Source organism: Hyaena hyaena, unplaced genomic scaffold, assembly GCF_003009895.1.
Source record: "Hyaena hyaena isolate Hyena2069 unplaced genomic scaffold, ASM300989v1 scaffold_289, whole genome shotgun sequence".
NCBI classification, from domain to species: Eukaryota; Metazoa; Chordata; class Mammalia; order Carnivora; family Hyaenidae; genus Hyaena; species Hyaena hyaena.
In genome coordinates this window covers 278,216-298,208 of record NW_024080920.1, presented here as the reverse complement: position 1 = coordinate 298,208, position 19,993 = coordinate 278,216, and the positions used below count along the sequence as shown (strand labels likewise).

At 51.0% G+C, this 19,993-nt stretch overlaps 1 protein-coding gene across 4 annotated transcripts in view; it reads right to left on the bottom strand.

The window, feature by feature from the left end:
- CNTFR (ciliary neurotrophic factor receptor) overlaps nucleotides 1-2,643 on the bottom strand; it is a 39,670-nt gene extending 37,027 nt beyond the window's left edge. For 3 of the 4 annotated variants that reach the window (XM_039247019.1, XM_039247017.1, XM_039247021.1), the window contains exon 1: nucleotides 708-848. The gene's annotated coding sequence lies outside the window, so the exon portion shown is untranslated. Of the gene's footprint in view, nucleotides 1-707; nucleotides 849-2,600 lie in introns of those variants that run through there. The other variant, XM_039247018.1, reaches the window with a different exon arrangement.
- Between the last annotated feature and the right edge of the window lie 17,350 nt (nucleotides 2,644-19,993).

Sequence of the window (19,993 nt, the reverse complement as noted above, 5' to 3'; positions counted from 1 at the left end):
AGATACACTACTCGGAACAACACAGGGACACCCAAGCCGGCTCACACAGAGCCGCACTAGAGGAGACACACACGGGCTGACTCACAAAGAGACGGGGATACACCACAAGCGGACTCACAAACACACAACAGAGGAGGTCTTACAAAGAGACACTGGAGGAAACCCACTACATGCAGATACAGGCGGACTCACGAGGAAACCACAGGCAGGCTCACACCGAGACACACACACGCGGATTCACACGGACACACATACACTAGCAAACGCGCAACCGTCCGTTCACACCCCTGGGCGCTTTGAAGTCTAGATTTCTGCGGGAGAAGGAAGCCGCCTCCGGGCGCGCGGGGGTCACTACAACCCCCCAGTTCCGGAATTTTCCCAGACCCCGCGTACGCGGCTGAGGGGTAAGAGAATAGGGACGCTAGGACGATCCGCCTCGGCCACCTCCCCCCAGCCGATTGTCCGCCCCCATCATCACCACGCCCAACCCCCCGACGCGCCGGGACGCGGGGGGCCGCTTCTCACGCGCCCCCGCCCCCGAGTTTGCAGGCAAAGTTTCCCTTGAACTTTCCCGTTTCTCTCTTCCCCGGGGTCGCGGGCCCACGCGTGTCCTCTCCTTCTTCCCGCGCGCACGAGGGCCGCGGGTCTGTCGGTCAGCTGGAGGGTCTGAGGGTCCGGCCGCGCGCTGTCCGCCGCGGGGTACTCACCGCGCCCTCGGGCCGCCGGGGCTCCGCGCCTCGCCCTTTGACCACCCCGGGCAGGGAGCGAGGCACGGAGCGCGGAGCTAGCACCGCTGCCGGATCCCGCTGCCGAGCCCCGCGCCGCGCCGGCTGGAGCCGCCGCCTCCGCTGCCGCCGCCGCCGCCCGCTCTGCACCGGCTCCTCGGCGCTCGGCGGCTTTAACCCCCCCATCCTCCTCCCTCCCTCGCGCGCTCCCTCCCTCCTTCTCTCGCCCATGTGACCGCGGGCGCCCGCTCGGCCGCGCGCGCCCTCGCTCCCCTCCCCCTCCCGCCTTGTCTCCCCGCGCCTCCGCGGCCGCGCGCCACGACCCCCTCCCGGCCACTGCCCCCGCGCGCCCCCGCCTTGGCACGCTCCCGCGCCTGGCACGCGCGGGCACACTCATTCTGCGCAGGCCTGGGAGCCCCCACTCCCACTCGACTCGCGCTCGCACACGCCCTCCCCCCGCTGGCACACTCGCCCGCACTGGCACGCGTGGCCCCCTCACATTCGCCCTTCCTCAGGAACGCCCTCCAGACGGCTGTGGCCCCTGTGCTTCACGCGCAGGCCCGACCGCTGGTCTCAAAAACGGGCGTGCACACGTACCCGCACCCACTCCGCCCGACCCCCTAGGGACGCTGGGCGCGCCCCCTTCCCTCCCTCCCAGGTCTCTCATTTACACTCCCTCTCTCAGTCAGCCTTAGCCAGGTTTCTGCTGCTCAATGCTCCCGCTTGTTCAGGCCTCGACTGCCTTGTACCGACCCCCTGGCACACCCTGGGCCAATTCTCAGGGTCCTCCCTCAGGCATCTCTATGAGAGAAGCTCGAGCCAGAGTCCCCAGGCCCCATTTTGGGTACTGGAGACCAGCCGTCTCCGCCCCTCCCCTATTCTACTGCTCCCAGCAATGACCATCTTCCCAGCCACATACACATACACCCCTCACGCGGAGGGAAGGTGGCTTGACGCTCCCCTGACCAGGATGCACCAGGCTGGGAGTCCAGGCCCTCGTCTCCCATCAAGTCTCCGGTGATACTATAACTACTCTGTCCTTCCTCGCCCTGCGAGACACAGGGCCTGGGTGGAAACCTTCACGGGGATGAACAGGGTAGGGAGGGCACACCCTCTATGCCTGGACAGTTCTGGCAGTTCCAGAATGCGGGGCACGCGCGTGTTTGGCGCGGGGGTTCGCCCTTTGAGTTTTCCCTTCGCAGCCTCAGCCTCTGAGGGGCCAGTGTGCTCACTTCACTTGCCCCCCGGGCCTCTGGTCTGGCTACAACAAGGAGGATTAAGGCTAGACAACCCGACCAACTTCTGAGGCCACGCGAGAGAGCAACAGAAAGGTTGAATGCCAGAGACGGAGAACTGAGTGGCCCACCCCCATCTCCACCCCATGGATTTTTTCACCCGACCTTTGACCCATAATCCCTGCGCCTGGCCCCTCCCGGGAGCTGCTCCAGGGCTGGGGGCGGGGAGAGGGGAAAGAACTATCTCGCAGTTTCCTCACACCCTTTCCCAGTAGGCTGCCCAAGCGCCGGGCCCTTTCCCAAGAAGTGCCTCAGGGACTCCCTTCTTCCCGCCACTGCCTGGGCTTTTCACTTTCACTTCCGTGGCTTCGGAATCCCCTCAGAGCAGTCGGCAGGGGTCAGCCGGGGCTGAGGCTCAGAGAGGGCCAGCTGGGGCTTAAAGATACACAGCGAAATAGTAGCACTCAGCTGAGATCCCGCCCATCCCCACCCACAGTAAGTGTCCCCTATCTGGCCTCTCGGCCCGCAACCTCCAGATTCCCAGGCTACCTACGGACGGGGATGAGATGGTGGACACTGGGAAAGAGCGGGGGTGGCGGGACGAAATTGGGGCGTGTGAGAGTCAGGAATTGCCCCTCACCGTGCGCAGCAACTAGACCTGGATGAGGTTGAGTGTTCAGGGGGTCGCGTACCCCTCGAGGGACCGACTGGTGCCAAGATCGGCAGGTCATTGCTGGGTTGACTTGACTTCCAGTTCCTCCAGTGTCCCAGCCACTGCCTCCTGCCAGGTGGAGAGCAGTGGGGAGTTCCGCCCCGACAACGTCCCCTCTCCACACGGGAACTCGGGGGCTGTAGTCAGCAGTACCGAAGTCCGCGGGTGCCGGGCCAGGGTCTGCGCTAGGCAACCAGGATCCGGGAGCCTGACGTGTCGGTGTGTCCGCGGCTTAGCAAGGACAAGAGGCGCACGTCGGACCGGATCCCGGCGTCCGTTGATCTTCAGCAACTTCCAGGCGCAACACCCTGGCCGCGCCCGCTTCCCCGGTACCGCAGCGACACCTGGCGGGCGGTGAGGGACGTGCGTACCACCCTCCAACGCCCGCCCCCCCCCCCCCCCCCCCCCCCCCCCCCCCCCCCCCCCGGCAAGGCTGCGGCTCCAGCTCAGAGGCGGCGCCCACCTATGGAACAGCTAGGGTGCGGCTCCTTCACTTCGGCTGCCTTAAGAACTGATTTTGCTCCCATCTGGGCTGGGGCAACAGATTACTCGTGGGGTTCCGCTCCCAGAGCCTTCAAAGCCATATCTGCCCCACGAGCTTCTGAGCTTCCTAAGCCTCCGTGTTGAACCTTCCCAATACCCCGGCAGTGGGGGCAAAGCAGGCTTCTTAGGTGGGGTTTCAAAACCCTTGCAGGATCTGGCCCTGTCTCCTCTCAAGCCTTTTAAAATTTAATTGTATTATTATTATTTTTTAAAGAAATCTCTACTCCCAACGTGGGGCTGGAACTCACAACCTTGAAATCAAGAGTCTCACCCTTAAGGGACTGAGCCAGCCAGGCGCCTCTATCTCTAATGGCCTTAGCTCTGCACCAGCCCCCTTCTCTGTCATGGCACACTTATTCTTAAGCTAAACCCCAGTTCACTGACGCTGCACCCTTAATCCCACCCTCTCTTCGCCCATCTTCAACATCTGCTTCTCTGGTGAGGGGCAGCAGGAAATAACGCCTTCATTTTGGGGCCCTAGTTCCTTGCAAGTGACGTAGATTTCAGATTTGATAACCCCAGAAGGACTTGGGAAATTGGAGCAAGTTCTTCTTGACTTTTGAGTCCTTGGAGTTTTACACTTGCCATGAAAGAGAGTGCTCTGGCAGGACTTTTGGCTCAACCCTCCTCCATCACGGATGCAAGGACTCTTCCCCATTCCTACTGATAGACTCAGGGAAGAAGAGCTTCTATCCCTCCTCCTATGGTCTACCTTATCTAGTGCTCCTTTGGGAAATGATGCTCTTTTAATGTCCTATACCATCAGAAAGTTCCACTGTGGGTCACACACTTGGCTACCCAAAGTTACAAACACACATAGGCTCTCTGTTTTGCCTACAAATGCCAAACACACGTAACGTAAAATAACATAGTTTTAAAGAGTCAAAGGTTTAAGGGCGCCTGGGTGGCTCAGTCGGTTAAGCATCCGACTTCAGCTCAGGTCATGATCTCATGGTTCGTGGGTTCGAGCCCCGCGTCGGGCTCTGTGCTGACACCTAGCTCAGCACCTGGAGACTGTTTCAGATTCTGTATCTCCCTCTCTCTCTGAGCCTCCCCTGCTCATGCTGTCTCTCTCAGAAATAAATTTAAAAAAAAAAAGAGTCAAAGGTTTATATTCAACCTCCCTATGGCACACTGGGAGTCAGGGTCCTCTGCTTGGGACTGGCAGCTAGAGGTCCCAGAAGGGCAGGACCCCCTGAATCACACACTTCTACACCATCCCCACACACAGACACAGTCACACACAGCCATGTACTCAGTCACACCACATGTCACATAGGCACACACACTCTCAATCACACAAAGTCCCACACTGAGGTTTGGCAGTAGAGGCGGGCTCTGAGAGGCAGTTACGTAAAAGCCCTCATAGCTCCCCCCTCTCCCCCCTCCCCCCCCCCCCCCCCCCCCCCCCCCCCCCCCCCCCCCCCCCCCCCCCCCCCCCCCCCCGCTTCCTCTCCCAGTGCCAGCGCCCGGGGCGGCTTGGCCGGGGACCGGGAACAGCTCGGCCTCGCAGAGGCTCCAGGCGCCGAGAAACCCGATCCCCACACAGCCCTAGGCCGAGCTATGCAGGGGGGCCCCTTGAGCACCCACACACACACACTCAGGGTCCAGCCTAGCACCCTAGGGAGGACTCACTTCTATCCTGGGACAGCACCTAGGGCCCACTTACAACACCCTGATGCTGCAGAGCCCCTTCGGGAATCTTGTCATTTGGACCACTGCCTAAGAGTGCCCTGACCCTTCTAACCTTGGCACCAGGAAAGGGCAAAGATTCCCTAAAGGTAAAGAACAGGAGAGAGCTGAAACTATAATGCAGAAACCTAAGTGATCAGCTTGGAATTGCCCTCAACTCTCTGGAGCGATCTACGTACTTCCCTCCTCACTGGGGCCCTCTAAATCCACTCTGATAGAAAGAGGTAGTTTAATTCCTGCTTCCGGCCCTCCTCAGATTTGCTACCTACTGATCCCAACATATTCTACCAGAATTCTGAATTATTTGGATAGGTCCAAGACCTCCCCTCCCTCTCTTTGATATCCTCCCTTCTTCGTTAGTTGGAAGTTCTAAGGCCAATCTAACCCCAGTTTCTCCCGTTTTGCTAAGAAGGAAGTTTGTGGGCAACCTGAGACATTGGGAATGAAATCCCCGAAGGAGGAAGGATTAAGGCTCAAGAAACCCCTGAAAGTCCAGAGTCTAAGAGAAGGGGAGAAAACATCTGTGTCTCCCCACCCCACCCCAGTAAAACCCCCACCCTGCTCTGCAGCCCAGACTCTATTTTTCACAATAGGTTTTGGGTAATGGCCTGAGGTGCCCAGGACCAGGCAAAAAAGGGAATTTTCCCCTGTGTTCTCTGCTAATGAACAAAACATTTTATGTTGAAATTCCTCCTCTGCCCCCAGCCCAGTATCTCTAGCCACCACCGCCCCCCGCCCCCCAAGCCTGATCAAGTGGAGGGACCACTAGGTATGGAGTAGGAACGGAGTAACAGTAGGAACAGTAGAGTAACAGTTCCAGGAGAAGCATAATTTACATTGGGTGGGGGGATCTTTTTTCATAAATAATTAGAGTGGCTTTTTTTTCACTTTTGGCTAAAATTACCCACTCCTGTGGCAGCTTCCCAGAAAGGGCGGCGGGAGGGCAGCCGGAGCTGTCCCAAGGCCCAGGACATGGCCCCCCTCCCCTGGGCGAGGAGCTTTCCCCAAGTTGTTTTCCTGGTCTCTTCCTCTTGGATGTTTTTTTGATTATTAATCACATTTTCCATCCACATGCTCAGTCCAGACCCCCTCCCCCTGGGGTCAGGGCTGGACAGAAAAAGGAAGAACAGACTCCAGAAGGATGAGTTGGGGACAAGATGGGCAATGACCTCTAGTCTTGGCTGACCTGAAAGAGGCTGTTAGTGGTATGTCACAGATCACACCCTCACCATCCTGGTACATAGTAGGACCTTACAGACACAAGTGGAGTGAATGAATGAACAGGTGTCCAGCTCCCAGAGTGCCTAGTTGGCACTGGAAGGTAAAGCCTCCACTGTCAGTCCCCTTATGCTACAGACGAGGGAACAACTCAGAGAGGGGGAGTCACCTGCCCAGAGTCACACAGCAAGTTAGTGCCTGGGCCAGAGCAGGGCCCCAGGAATGCACATGGCTCCCCCATTCATAAGACAATCAATAAGTATATATTGAGCATCTACTATGTACCAAATAGTGATGTAAATGATAGAATATAGCAATGAAGCAAACAGACAAAAAGCCCTGCCCTCTCAAGGACATGGAGCACCTAGAACTCCACACACTACTGGTACGTTTATAAGTTGGTACAGCCACTTTGGAACACTGTTTGGCAGGATCTACTAAGCTGAACATCTATGTACCTTGTTACCTCACAAAGAATGTTCATAGCAGTTTTATTCATAATAGTCTCAAGCTGGAAGCAACCCAAATAGATGAATAGATTATGATATAGTTACATTTAAAAAAAAACAGCTATGGCTACACAGAACAAAAATGGATAAAGTTCACAGACAAAATGTCAAGCAAAGAAAAAAAAAGAAATGGGGGCCCCTGGGTGGCCGAGTAGGTTAAGTGTCCGACTTCAGCTCAGCTCACGATCTCACAACTCATGGGTTCGAGCCCTGCGTTAGGCTCTGTGCTGATAGCTCAGAACCTAGAGCCTGCTTCAGATTCTGTGTCTCCCTCTCTCTCTCTCTGCCCCTTCCCTGCTTGCACTCTATCAAAAATAAATACTAGGAAAAAAATCTTTTTTAAAGAAACAGAGGGGCGCCTGGGTGGCTTAGTCGGTTAAGCGTCCGACTTTCGCTTAGGTCACGATCTCACGGTTCGTGGGTTCGAGCCCCGCGTCGGGCTCTGTGCTGACTGCCAGCTCAGAGCCTGGAGCCTGTTTCGGAGTCTGTGTCTCCCTCTCTGACCCTCCCCTGCTCACGCTGTCTCTCTCTCCTAGAAATAAATAAAAATATTTAAAAAAAAAAAAAGAAACAGAAAAGAGTACCACATATTGAATAATTTCATTTATGCAAAGCTCAAGAATAGGCAAAACTCATTTATGGTGATAAAAGTCAGAATTGTACTTAACTTTGCTGGGGGGAGGGTTCAAGAGTGTAGACACATAGGTCAAAATCTGATCTGTACCCTTAAGGTTTGTGTACTTTACTGTTTACTTTTTTGTCTCAAAAATCCCCTGTCCTCATGGGATTCCCATTCTAGTCAAGGAAGATGGATACTAAACAAAATAGGCAAGTATACAATTTGTCCATGACAGAGTACTGTGTCTGAATCCATGACCCTTTTAGGCAAGAGGTGACCGCCTAAATGTCACCTAAAAGAAGCCTAGACTAAGCCCCTTTGTCTTCTCCCATAGTGCCATAGTCTTTTTCCTTATAGTAATTTGTGTGATGTTAAACTACCTAGTTACTTGTGTGGTGCCTATGAGTTCATAAGGGCAGCCCTGTGGCCGCTAGAGCTGGGTCTGGCATAGAACAGATACTCCTAACATTCGAACTAGATTTAAATAAATGTTGAATGAATGAATGATGTAAGCAAGCAGGACAACATTGACCCAGAGGAGAAAAGTCCCAGGGCACAGGAGAGGGAGCCTATCTGAATGGGTCGCATCCTCAAGGGATGGCAAAGAGGATTTGGTATCCAGTATGGGATTAAGCAGAGACCCAGAAGGCAGAAGGCAGACTGAGAGATAGCCTGAGTGGCTCAGAGACCCACATCCCGAAGAGCTTTTAGTGCCAAGGCCACACAAGCCTCAAAAGGCATAAAGTAGGTGAGGAACATAACCAGATCTGCATTTTAGTGAGATCACTGAGGCTGCTGTACAGGGTGGTGGGAAAGGCTAAGGCTGGAGGTGGGGCAGCCAGGAAAGAGGTGTCTGCAGTTACCCGTGGGAGGGAGACCTCCAACCTGACGGGGGGCAGGGCCCTGGGGCTGAAGAGAGAACAGGGCTTTGTTGGGGGAGGGGGGAGGGGAGGGCTCAGATTCATCTCCATCTGCTCCCGTGACAGAGGAACCCCTGTGTTGCCCTATACACAGAGAACAGACCCTGGACACTTAGTCTAGCATCTGCTCTTCCAAGGACCCTCCCTCAGTGATCCTAAGGTCTGGATAAGTTTGGAAAGAGCAGTAGATGGTCAGGGAAGGAAAAGAGGAATCAGAAGGGATGGTGGGGAGAGGGACAAAAGAGGACAGAGAAGTCAAGATTTAGGACACCAAGTGTGTTTGAAGGCTGGAGCAAGGACTTGCAAAATCACAGATGCAGGGTTTTTTTTCATTTTGTGTTGTAAAATTTTTGCATGAAACTAATTCCCTACTCGAAAGCACAAAGCACCTACCCTTTCTCCCACACCAGTTCGTCTTGATCCTTTTTTCCCCCAATTCTTCATGGAAGGCATATGTCTTCAAAGGATTGTCTCCTTCCAGTGCCAGCCCAGAGTCTGACCTTGGTCCTTGCTGCTGTAGAGCTGCCTCCCTATTTCCAAATAGGACTGAGGCCCACATGACCCCAAGATTGGCTTCCTCCCTTCATCTCCCATGGCTCCATTTCCAGAGCCAGCCTGTGATTCCCTGAGGCAGGGACAGAGGAAAGAAAAGAAGCTCCAGCTTCTCCCTCAGAAACTCAATTGTAGTGATTCAGAAGACAGAGAAAAATTAGAGATTAAAGATTGAATGCCAGAGACACCAAGACCCAGGAAAACAGACAGAGGCAGATGGGAGTCCAAGAGAGAAAATGGAATTAAGTTCAGTTCAAGAGACATTTATTAGCACCTACTATGTGCCAGGCCCAGAGGGAACATTGTGTACAAAAGCACAGATGACTCTGAGGTTTTTGGCATGAGTAACTGGGAGATGATAGTGCCATTCACTGAGCTGGAGAGAGTTGGGGCTTGACATATCCACAGAGTTGAAGGGACTGTGGGATGATGCCCAGCAGTGACAAGGATGGGAAGAACACAGAAGGTGAGAGAGGGCCACCTGGCTGGAAGTGTGCAGTCCCTGTTCAGCTCCTAATGTCCCCTATAACTGGCTCTTGCTGGTTGTACGGGCATTCATTAAGGCCTCGGGCTGATCTGGGCACTCTGAACGTGCTGGAAAGTAACAAGATAGATCACAGGAGCAGGGAGAAAGATGATGAGAGGGAGGAGGAAGGGAGGAAAGAATTGAAGCTGAAGCCCTAGGAACCATGATCAAAAAACAGAGTGGGCAGGGGCGCCTGGGTGGCTTAGTCTGTTGAGCATCTGACTTTCGCTTAGGTCATGATCTCGCGGTTCTTGGGTTCGAGCCCCGCGTCGGGCTCCGTGCTGACTGCCATCTCGGAGCCTGGAGCCTGTTTCAGTCTGTGACTCCCTCTCTCTCTCTCTCTCTCCTAGAAATAAATTTAAAAAACATTTAAAAAAAAAATAGAGTGGGCAGAGAGATGCCTGAGTGGCTCAGTTGGGTAAGCATCTGACTTCAATTCAGGTTATGATCTCCTGGTTTGTGAGTTCAAGCCCTGCATCAGGCTCTTTGCTGACAGCTGAAAGCCTGGAGCCTGCTTCCAACTCTGTGTTTCTTTCTCTCTCTGCCCCTCCCCTGCTTGTACTCTGTCTCTATCTCTCAAAAAATAAAAATAAAAAATAAATTTTAAAAAACAGGGTGAGCAGGGAAGGTGTGGTTGCCCCAGAGGCAGAAGGAAAGCCAGGAGTCAGGGTTGTCACAAGACCAAAAAGGAGTCTGGTGAGGCCAAGAAAGAGCTCTGGGCTTTAGCAGCCAGGATTGGGCTGAGGCCAATGGGACCAAGCTGGTGCTAAGGAGCTGGCTGATGCAGACCCTCCACAGAAGCCTGTGAGCAGAGTGTAGGCCCCTCCTTCCCCAGCCTCCCTGCTGTCCCCAGAGCCCTGCTTGGTCTGGCAGCGTCTCTCAGCCAGACACATGGAAGAAGAGGATGGAAATGCTCCCCTGCCCCCAGACTCCTATCCCTGAGCCTCTAGTTTCTGGCATTCCCAGGAGGGTCCTGAGCCTTCCTCAAGCTTGGGAGCCCACAACGGTCAAGGAACTCTGGGGACCCTGGGGGTAATTGAAACCAGGGTTAAAACATTAGAAACCATAACGCCAACTCCCTGGCTCCCTCAGGATAGTTCCTGGTTTTCTTCTCAACCCTATCCTCCCTACTGCTGACAGCTCAGCTCTCTAGGCCCCACCAGCTGAGCCATGACCTCTTCTCCAAACCAACTAGAAGGGGCCTCCAACCAGAAGGTACCCAAAGCTAGCCCTCAGGGGCCTCTTCTCTGCACTTGGCTAGGCTAACCCTCCATATTGAAGTGTCCCCAAATTCTAATCTTGATCCCTTATTGCAGAACCTATCCTAGGGGCCCGAAGTTAGACAATCGGAAAGATTTCTCAATAGTGAAAGACAAAGAGGTAGGATATGTGGAGCAGGAGTCCCTCTCTACTAGTAGGTGCTCAATAAATTTGTGTGTGTGTTGGGGGGGTGCCTGGGTGGCTCAGGTGGCTAAGCATCTGACTCTTGATCTTGGCTCAGATCATGATTTTATGGTCCGTGAGTTTGAGCCCTGAGTCAGGCTATGTGCTGACAGTGTGGAACCTGCTTGAGATTCAATCTCTCTCTCTCTCTCTGCCTCTCCCATGCACTTTCTTTCAAAATAAATGCATTTTTAAAAAATAGTTCTCAAAGCCTGGGCCTCACCAAAGCAAGGTGTCTGCTGGACTAGATCTGAATCAGGGGCAGGACAGGCTGCACACCTGGCAGAAAGAAGAAAGATAAGGAATCCTGTGGCACAGAATTCCATCTCTCTCCCTACTTTGATGTCTCTGTCTCTCTCTCCCTCTATGTTTCTCTGTCACAGTCCCGGTCTCTGATTGAAAGGATAGGAAGCTGCATATTTTTTGGCCTGTGGGAAGGCTTTCCCCTGCACAGCTGCCTGATAATCCCAGGATTCCGAGATTTGCCATGAGTGCTGGTGTGGGAATTTGTCCCAACCTCTGTCTCTATGTCTGTCTCTCTTCTTGGCTCTTCAATGAGACTGAAAGGTTCAAATACCTACTTCACCATTTATTGGCTTTGTGACCTCAGGGAAATGACTGAATATCTCTATGCCTCAATTATCGCAGGAGTAAAATGGGATCATAACAGTGCCTATTGCCTCTGACTATTGTGAGGATACAGTTAAATGAGATAATCCAGTCAAGTGTTCAGTACCAGCCTGGTGGGTACCAGAGCCCCCTTCATCTGCTGGCTTTAGTTTTCTACCCATCAGTGTTTTCAGTTTTTTTCACTCTCCATCTTTCCCCAATCCCTTTTTCTCTCTCCATGTGTGGCTTTGCCTAAAGTCCTCCAGACAGCCTTGTTTGACCCTGCTCCAACCCCCATTGGCACAACTAGCCCAGGTGGGGTGGGGTAGGGTGTCCAGGGAGGTTTTTAATTCAAACATGGAATTCCTGACAGCATGATCACGCCTGGGCCTGAACATGGGTGAATCACAGTTGGTGGGAAGAGTGATTATGTCTGTGTCCTTTCTGGCGAGACAGGAGAGCTGGGGGCTTAGATTGGCAGTCTCTTAGAGGAGGGGGCTTGCTCTGACTGCTCTGACTGCCCCCACACCTGGGCCTCAGCCAGATCCCCCATGTCTAGTGCCTGCCTGGAGGTAAGGCATCCTGCCCAGGACTGAAAGAAGCTTCCACCTCTACATAGGGTAGCTTACCTGCCCTCAAAATACTCTGGCCCACCCTCACCCTCAGTCCTGCCCTAAATTTCCCACACAACATCCCAAACCCTGTATGGAGACATATTGCCTCCATAGATCCAGTTTCTCTTGTCTCTGTTTTTCCTAAACTTGATCCATGACTTTTGCAGCTGCATATGCTTTACACCCCCAAATGAACCCACCAGGGATAGGAAGCTATGGGGGTTGAAGAGTCTGTGTTCTTCCACCTGGACCAAAGAGCGCCTTCTTAGGGGGAGGGGGAGGATGCAAAAAGTCCAGATGACATTTCTTTATCACTGTGGACCTGTGAAGGCAGAGGCATGGTGTAGAATAGATGTTCTATAAATGTAAACCCAATGGCAGAGGGGCAAACAAAGGACCCTGAACAGGTAATTGGATTTTTAAGGCTGCAACAGGCAGAAGCATGGATAGATTGTGGATAGGCTGCTGCTTGATTTTGTGGATCAGCAAGAAGTCTCCTCTGGGGGCTAGGATTGGTCTCAACTAGCCCTAGACACCCCCATACCTGGGCATCAGCCAGGCCCCTCACGTCAGCCCTTGGGCAGAGGGCCAGATGGGTGAACCACTAAGATTCACCTCTCAGTTCCCTATTCTCTACACCTCATTGCCTCAAGATGGCCACCAGCTTCAAGGAGAGAGAGATGAGACTACAGATCCAGAGAGACAAACACTAGGCAGGGTCACACAGAAGGCAGAGGCTAGAACAGCATCTCTGGTGTACTGGCAGCCAGAGTGGGCCTGTCACAGGGATCCTATGGCAACACTGACAGGGGCCAGACCTGAAACAGGATTTTATGTGGGGAGGGCACCTAGAAATCTTGGAACATGCAGGTGGCTGGGCCATCAGTCAAGAACAGATGTGCAGCTTCCTGTCCTTCCCATCAGAGAGAGACAAGCATTGGAATAAGAAGTTCAGAGATAGAATCAGAGTGAAAAGAGAAGGGAAAGAACTTGGAAGAGAGATTAAGAAATAGACACAATTAGAGTCAGACACAAAAATAGAGATGCAGAGAAAAAAAGATGTGAGTCAGAGACATGGAGACAGGGAGATGCAGAAGGAGGGAGAGCCATGGAATTTAAGACACAGACAAAGACAAGGGGAGACATGAAGTCACAGGGAAACATTGTCTCAGAGTCATAGAGCAACAGTGACATGGAGTCAAAGATATACACACATGGACAGATAGAAACTCAGAGACTGAGAGACAGAAACAAAAAAACAGGAAGGATAAATAGAGATGGAGACAGAAAGATCAAGAGGGGCAGAGGAAGAAAGAGCATGGAGACAAAGACAGAGTGAGGCAAAGAAAAAGATCAAAACACCGGGACAGGGAAAAGCAGGTGACAGAGGAGAGTCTCCTGGTCTCCAGTCTCTCCAGTCTGGTGTCCCCAGGGTTTGGGCCCCCCTTTGCTATTCTTTGGTTTCCATAGCAACAAGAAGGGCAGCAGCAAATTTGCATATACATTTACATCCTTTCAGTCTGCATAATTCAACAGGTTTCTGTGCATATTCATGAGACTGAATGAAGGTGACTCTCCTAGTCTCTGCTTAAAACCTGGCTGTGGGGCCTCTTGCTTGCAGTACATGGTCATGGCTCCAGGCCTAACGTCAAGGGCCCTAACCAGTCCCTTCCAGACCCTGCTAACAACATTCCCCCTGCTCCCCAAACACTCCATTGTACTTTCCTACCTCCAGACATTTCCTCAGGTGATAACCCTCTGCCTGCCAGGAATGCCCTTCCTTCAGCCTCAGCCCTGTCGATGGTACCCACACATGTGTTCATATGAATGCTGGCAGGGGTGGGGGACCACGGCAGAGAGTGACAGCCCTGGTGGAGGAGGCCCCTCAGTCACACATTTATCTGGTATTTCTGTCAAAGAAGGATGTGCATGAAAAGAATCACACTGAGGGAGGCTGGGATGTAGGGTGAGCTGAAGGCTGAAAGAACTCCCAACAGAGTGGGACCTAGGAAATTGTGGGCCCCACATGGAAACTGACAGAGACACTGGTTCCAACCAGAATAACCAGGGGAGCTAAGGTAGAGCCGAAAGGAACCTCAGAAACAGAAGGGCTGAGGTGGCTTAAATGGTGGGGAAGAGGGTGCCTAGGGCCAAGAACTCTTTCAAAGTGCCAGGCCATGAAAGCCCTTGTAGCTGGGAGGGGCTTCTCTAAGGCCTGTTTCAGCCATAATTTTGGCTTCACCATCTCCCCATGGATCCCTACAGCAACCTCCTCACTGCCCTTCCTGCCTGTGCCCCCAACCCATTTTATACACTGTAGCAGCCAGAGCTCTTCCTAAAACACCAATATGAATGCCACATCATTCCTTCCTTAAAGCTTTCAGTGACTCTCCATCACCTTCAAGACAAAGCCCAAGCTCCTTGGGCAGACACTCAGGCCCTTCCAGTCTGGCCCCCACCCATCTCTGAGCTTCATTCTTCACATTCCCTGCCTTGAACTTCATGCTCCAGTGATGAGCTCTTCTCTGTGCTCTTCTCACCTTTATAACTTAGTTCATTCGTGCCAGCCCTTTACCAAGAATGTCCTTTATACTTCTAGTGCTTCTTCAAGATTCTACACATGCATCATCTCTTCTCCTCTGAAGCTTTGCCTCTTCCTAAAGACTGGATGGAGGGGCTCTGAACTCCTGAAAGTCTAATGAACTTTCCAAATCTCTGTACTTATCATACCAATAGTGAAACTATCTATATATGTGGGTATAGCTGGGACTAGAGGTTCTGAAGCTAGTGACTATATTTGACACATTATGGGTGATCACTAGCTGTTTGTGGAACAAATGAGAGATCTCTGAGCCCAGTGACGGCCAAATTTCAAGCTTAAGACTAGTGTCTCAATCTTGAGGCTCCTGTACAACCCCGCAATAGGATGGGCTATCCCTTTGTAAATGCTGCCACCTTGTGCCCATATTCAGAAGTGCAACCATACATCACCTTCCCAGAGCAAAGACCAAAGTCCGAGCCAGAGGCACCTTACAGAATCAGGCTTCATCCCAAATTGAGAGGGGTTGGGGAGTGGAGAGATAGGTCCTCAGGAACAAGTGCTCAGAGCCTATTACTAGTGCCCTTTGAACACTCTTGATGGGTTCCAAGCAGACAAATGACAAGAGCAAAGGCTCAAAGGCAGAAAATCTCATGGCACGTGGGAAGAATAAGGTGTTAGTGTGCCCAGAGCCCAAGTCCAAGGGGATTAGGCCAAAGACAGACAAAGCCATGGCAGTGACCAAGCAAGGGGGTCCCTTAAGACTATCCAGTGAACTAATTTGGATTTTTTCCTCTAATCTGGACATGGGGAGGCTGAGGGCATGGCCACACACTTGGAGGCTCAATAGCCATTCATTCTTGTATTAAAATATTCATCAATTTATCAAACACCTACTATATGCCAAGCAGTGTTCAAGATCCTTCGGTTACGTTAATCAACAAAACAAAGATTCCTTGCAGCTCTTTTTGCCCATGGGTTTTGTCCCTAAAGTTTAATAAAATCACTTTTTTGCACACACACACACACACAAAGATTCCTGCCCTTTCCAAGGTTACATTCTCATGAAGCGGGGAGAAAAGTGCTTGCCTGCAGTCTTAAATAGATTGGGCAAAATAGGCCTTTGCTGAGGTGACATCTGAATGAAGGCTTTAAGAAGGAAGGGAGATGGCCACACAGGTATCTGTCAGAAGAGCATTCTAAACAAAGGGAAAAGCTAGTGGCTTGATTTGGAGGGGAGCTCAGAAAGGAGTGAAGCAGGGAAACCAGTTAAGGAGAATGCTGCAAGATAATGAGGGGCACAAAATAACAGAGGCTGTGGGAATGGAGACACCTAGGAAGTAAAAATGGAGGGATTTGTTGTGTGCTTGCATGTGGAAGGTATATAACCCCTCCTGTCAGATTGTGTTAAGTCCCCATTTCAAGGTGAACAAACTCACTATGCTCGCCACCTCTAAGGCAAGCAGTGAGAATGCTCAGCACATTCCATCCTGGATGACCCCATTGCCCACCTTGATGCCCCCCTTCTGCCCCCAAAATACATGCCACCACCCTCCCCAGCCTCTTAATTCCTCAACCTCATCTTCAGTGACTTTCCCTCCAGGCCACTCAGCTATCCACTTTCATGCCCATAACCAAAACTTTCAAATCCGCAACTCTTCCATCTCATCCTTTAACTACTGTTGAATAATCTCCTTCCATAAAAGATATGTTTAAGTCCTAACCCCTAGTATCACAAAAAGCGACTTGATTTGTAAATAAGATCTTTACAGATGTAATCGAGTTAAAATGAGGTTATTAGGGTGGGCCCTAATCCAATATGACTGGTGTCCTTATTTATTTACTTACTTACTTACTTATTTTTATTTTGAGAGAGAGCGCATGCACACGTGCATGGAGAGAAGAACAGAGAGAGGAAGAGAGAATTCCAAGCAGGCTCAGTTAGCACAGGGCCTGATGTGGGGTGTGAGATCATGACCTAAGCCAAAACCAAGAGTCGGACACTTAACTGACTGAGCCACCCAGGCACCTCAACTGGTGTCGTTATAAAAAGAAGAAAATTGGACGTAGAAATAGACATAAGGGAAGGAAATGTGAAGATGAATGACTGGAGTGGATACATCCAAAAGCCAAGAAGGCCAAAGACTGATAGCAAACTAGAAATTAGGATGAGTCAAGGAAGGATTCTCCTATAGGTTTCAGAAAGGGGAAATGGCCCTGCTGACACCTTGACTTCAGACTTCTAGTCTCCCAACACCGTGCAACAGCAAATTTCTGTTGCTCTGGGTCACTCAATCTGTGATACTTTGGTACAACAGCCCTAGAAATGGGTATAGCCACAATGCTCTGTCCTAGTTTGCTCAACTACTCCATCGCATCCCATCCCACCCCAGACATTTTCATAGGGACCTCCAGGACAGTGACTCCTTCCCCTGTCTTCACTTCTCTCCTGACCCACTTTGGATTCCTTGATCCTTCACTACATCTTGCTAGTCTCCTCACTCTTCTTCCATCATTCCTGCCTGTCTTAACCTCAGTCTGGAAGAATGTGACAGTGATTTCTCGAAGTCCTCATCTTTCCTAAGGATGCTGCTAGAGCTCACACACCTTGATTGATAAAACTACAAGTTCATGGTCACCAGCCTCAGCTGGGCTTTTAGCCCTGCCTGGTCATCCTCCTGTAACCCCTGGTTATCTCTCCTGCAACAACGATTTCATACTTCCTTCCCACCAGCCTCCTCATTCCACTCTCAGCAACAGAGCCGGATTCCTGCTTCAAGAGGAGATAGAGACCTTCTGAACTCTCTCCTGTCCCACCTTCACCTCCACACTCACCCGCATGCATACCCATCTTCAACTCCTTCCCTGGGAATTTACAGGGAGTCATCTCTCCCCTTCCCTTTGGAAGGCCCATACCTCCATGTCTCTGGGTCCCATTCCCTTTTACCACCTGAAGAGTCTCATTCTATAAGTTATCCACAGTCTCTTGCCTCTTTAATCTCTTCCCTATTAGCTTCCTCCATTAACCTACAAACATGCTCAAATCTCTAATTCATTAAAATAAAAAACTTTGCATCCCACATTCCTGTACAACTATTTATCACCTCTCTCCTCCCATTCAATGCCACTTCTTGAAAGAGTGGTCTCCATTTCCTTATCTTTCATGACAAGGCATAACCTTATCTAAGAAATTATGGACTTAGAAGCCATACTGGAGTGAATTAAGGAGAAAATGGGAAGAAATTGAATCAGCAATTATATACAACTCTTATGCTCCCTCTTACATTGGGTCAAGCTTTCTGACGCTTAAAGGTCTATCTTCTTAAAGGGTCTCTTCCTAAAATTTTTCCTCTAGGCTCCAATTGGGTGCTGGAGGAGGGAAAAGGCCCCAGAATCACTAGTTATCCTTCTCTCAGCCTATGGCCTATTTCCTGATTCTCTGAGCTCTAGATCCTGTTCCTTCCAAGAGATTTTGACGCCAGCTGTTTCTTACACATAACCCCTGCCATCATCTTGGAGTTGCTAGGTGGTACCTTAATGAACTGACCAAATGGGAGTCCCTCTTAGGACTTCCAGAGCTTGTGATACCATGTTACTGAATCATTCCTTGAGCACAGGTCACATGCTTATTCCATGTGATTATTTCACCCTGGCCACGGCAGGCTGGATCAGGATGGGGGATGCTGAGCTACACATCAGCAGTCTGCAAGTAGCCTGGCCCCAAAGCTCTGGGGAACAATGACACTCAGGCAGCTATTTATGGTAGAAGATACACAAATGAAGATACTTAGAGAAAAAGCAATACACAGAAGCTGGGAGGGAGCAAAAACCTGAGTTAGCACCAAGGAATGGGGAAAAGTCAGGCAGTTGCTGGTAGCAAGACACCAGCCTTGTGTCCCTGCCACAGCCTCTAAGGGGTGTAGTAGATAGATGCTCCTTGATCCTCCCTGACTGGGCAACTCCTCAGAGGGTTCCTGTCTTTAATATCTCCTCAATCTGCATCAACTGCCCCTCCCTTAGGGTCTTCCACATCACTCTGGCCAACCTATCTTGGAAAGCACAGAACACAGTGTTCAAAGTTTTGACCACAGCCTTCTAGCCTTATGGTCCCCTCATCCCTGCCCTAAGCCCTCAGTAAGGCCTCCAGTCCCCCATTTCTCCCAACAATCCAACCCCTCCTGCCTAGACTCAGACAAACATTGCTTCAACACTTTCAAGTTGATGGGCCCATCCTGCCACAATGTGAACCCACAAGAGCCCCAAGTTTATGCTTTTCTAGTGACTGGACACTCACTCACTGGAAACATTGGGGAAGACCTCAAAATCCAGCGGGAGATCCAACTGACTCAACTCTTCACTGAGTCTACCACTGTCCACAATTCTGTTCTGGTCCCTGCAGACCCCTGGCTACCACTGCAATCTTTACCTCTCTCTTCATGCCCCCGACCTTACCAATGTGAGTCTGAGTCTAAGGCCAAGTTGAGACAGAAAAGGAGCAGCCAAGGGATAAAAAGGAAATGATGAGACCTGGAGGGAAGATATGAGACTGAGCTATGGCTTGCTTTTGTTTTGTTTTGTTTTGTTTTTTTAGTTTATTTATTTAAGTAATCTCTATACATAACATGGGGCTGAAACTCACAACTCTGAGATCAAGAGCCATATGCTTTTCCAATTGCACCAGCCAGATGCCTCATTAGCTACATTTTTAAGGTAGGAGAAAATATCTTTGTAAGTGGAGTCATTAATAATGATAGCAATTAACATTTATATAGCACCATATGCCCAGGTGGTATCTAAGAGTCATATGTGTATATTTCTACATCTAATCCTCATAGGGGCACCTGGGCGGCTCAGTTAGTTAAGCGTCTGACTCTTGGTTTTGGCTCAGGTCATGATCTCACAGCATGTGAGACTGAGCCCCACATCAGGGTCTGCGCTGACAGTGCAGAGCCTGCATGGGATTCTCTCTCCCTCTCCCTGTCCCTCCCCTGCTCGTGTGCTCACTCGCTCTCTCTCTCTCTCTCTCAAAATTAATAAACTTAAAAAAAAAATCCTTGGGAGGTGTAGGTGGCTAAGTCAGTTGAGCATGACTCTTGATTTCAGCTCAGGTCATGATCCCAGCGTCACGGGATTGAGACTTGCAATGGGCTCTGAGCTAACCGCATGGAACCTGCTTGGGATTCTTTCTTCCCCTCTCTGTCCCTTCCCCACTTGCTCTCTCAAAAATAAATAAACATTTTAAAAAGTCAATCTTCATAACAACCCTATGAGGTAAGCACTATGTATATCCAGTTTTATGGATAAGAAGACTAAGGCGCAGAGCAGTAACTTGCCCAAGGTCACAAAGCAGTAACTTACTAGCAAACGGCAGAGCCAGGATTCAAATCCAGGCAGTCTGTTACCTGAGACCATGACCTTAACCACTATACCATAATAAATGCTGCAGAGAAAGAAAAATATCCCTAAACCAGGGGGAGGGGGGTGCAGGGACTCCCCCTCCCTTATTCCCACTTTCACACAGCAGGTCAAGCAGAGGC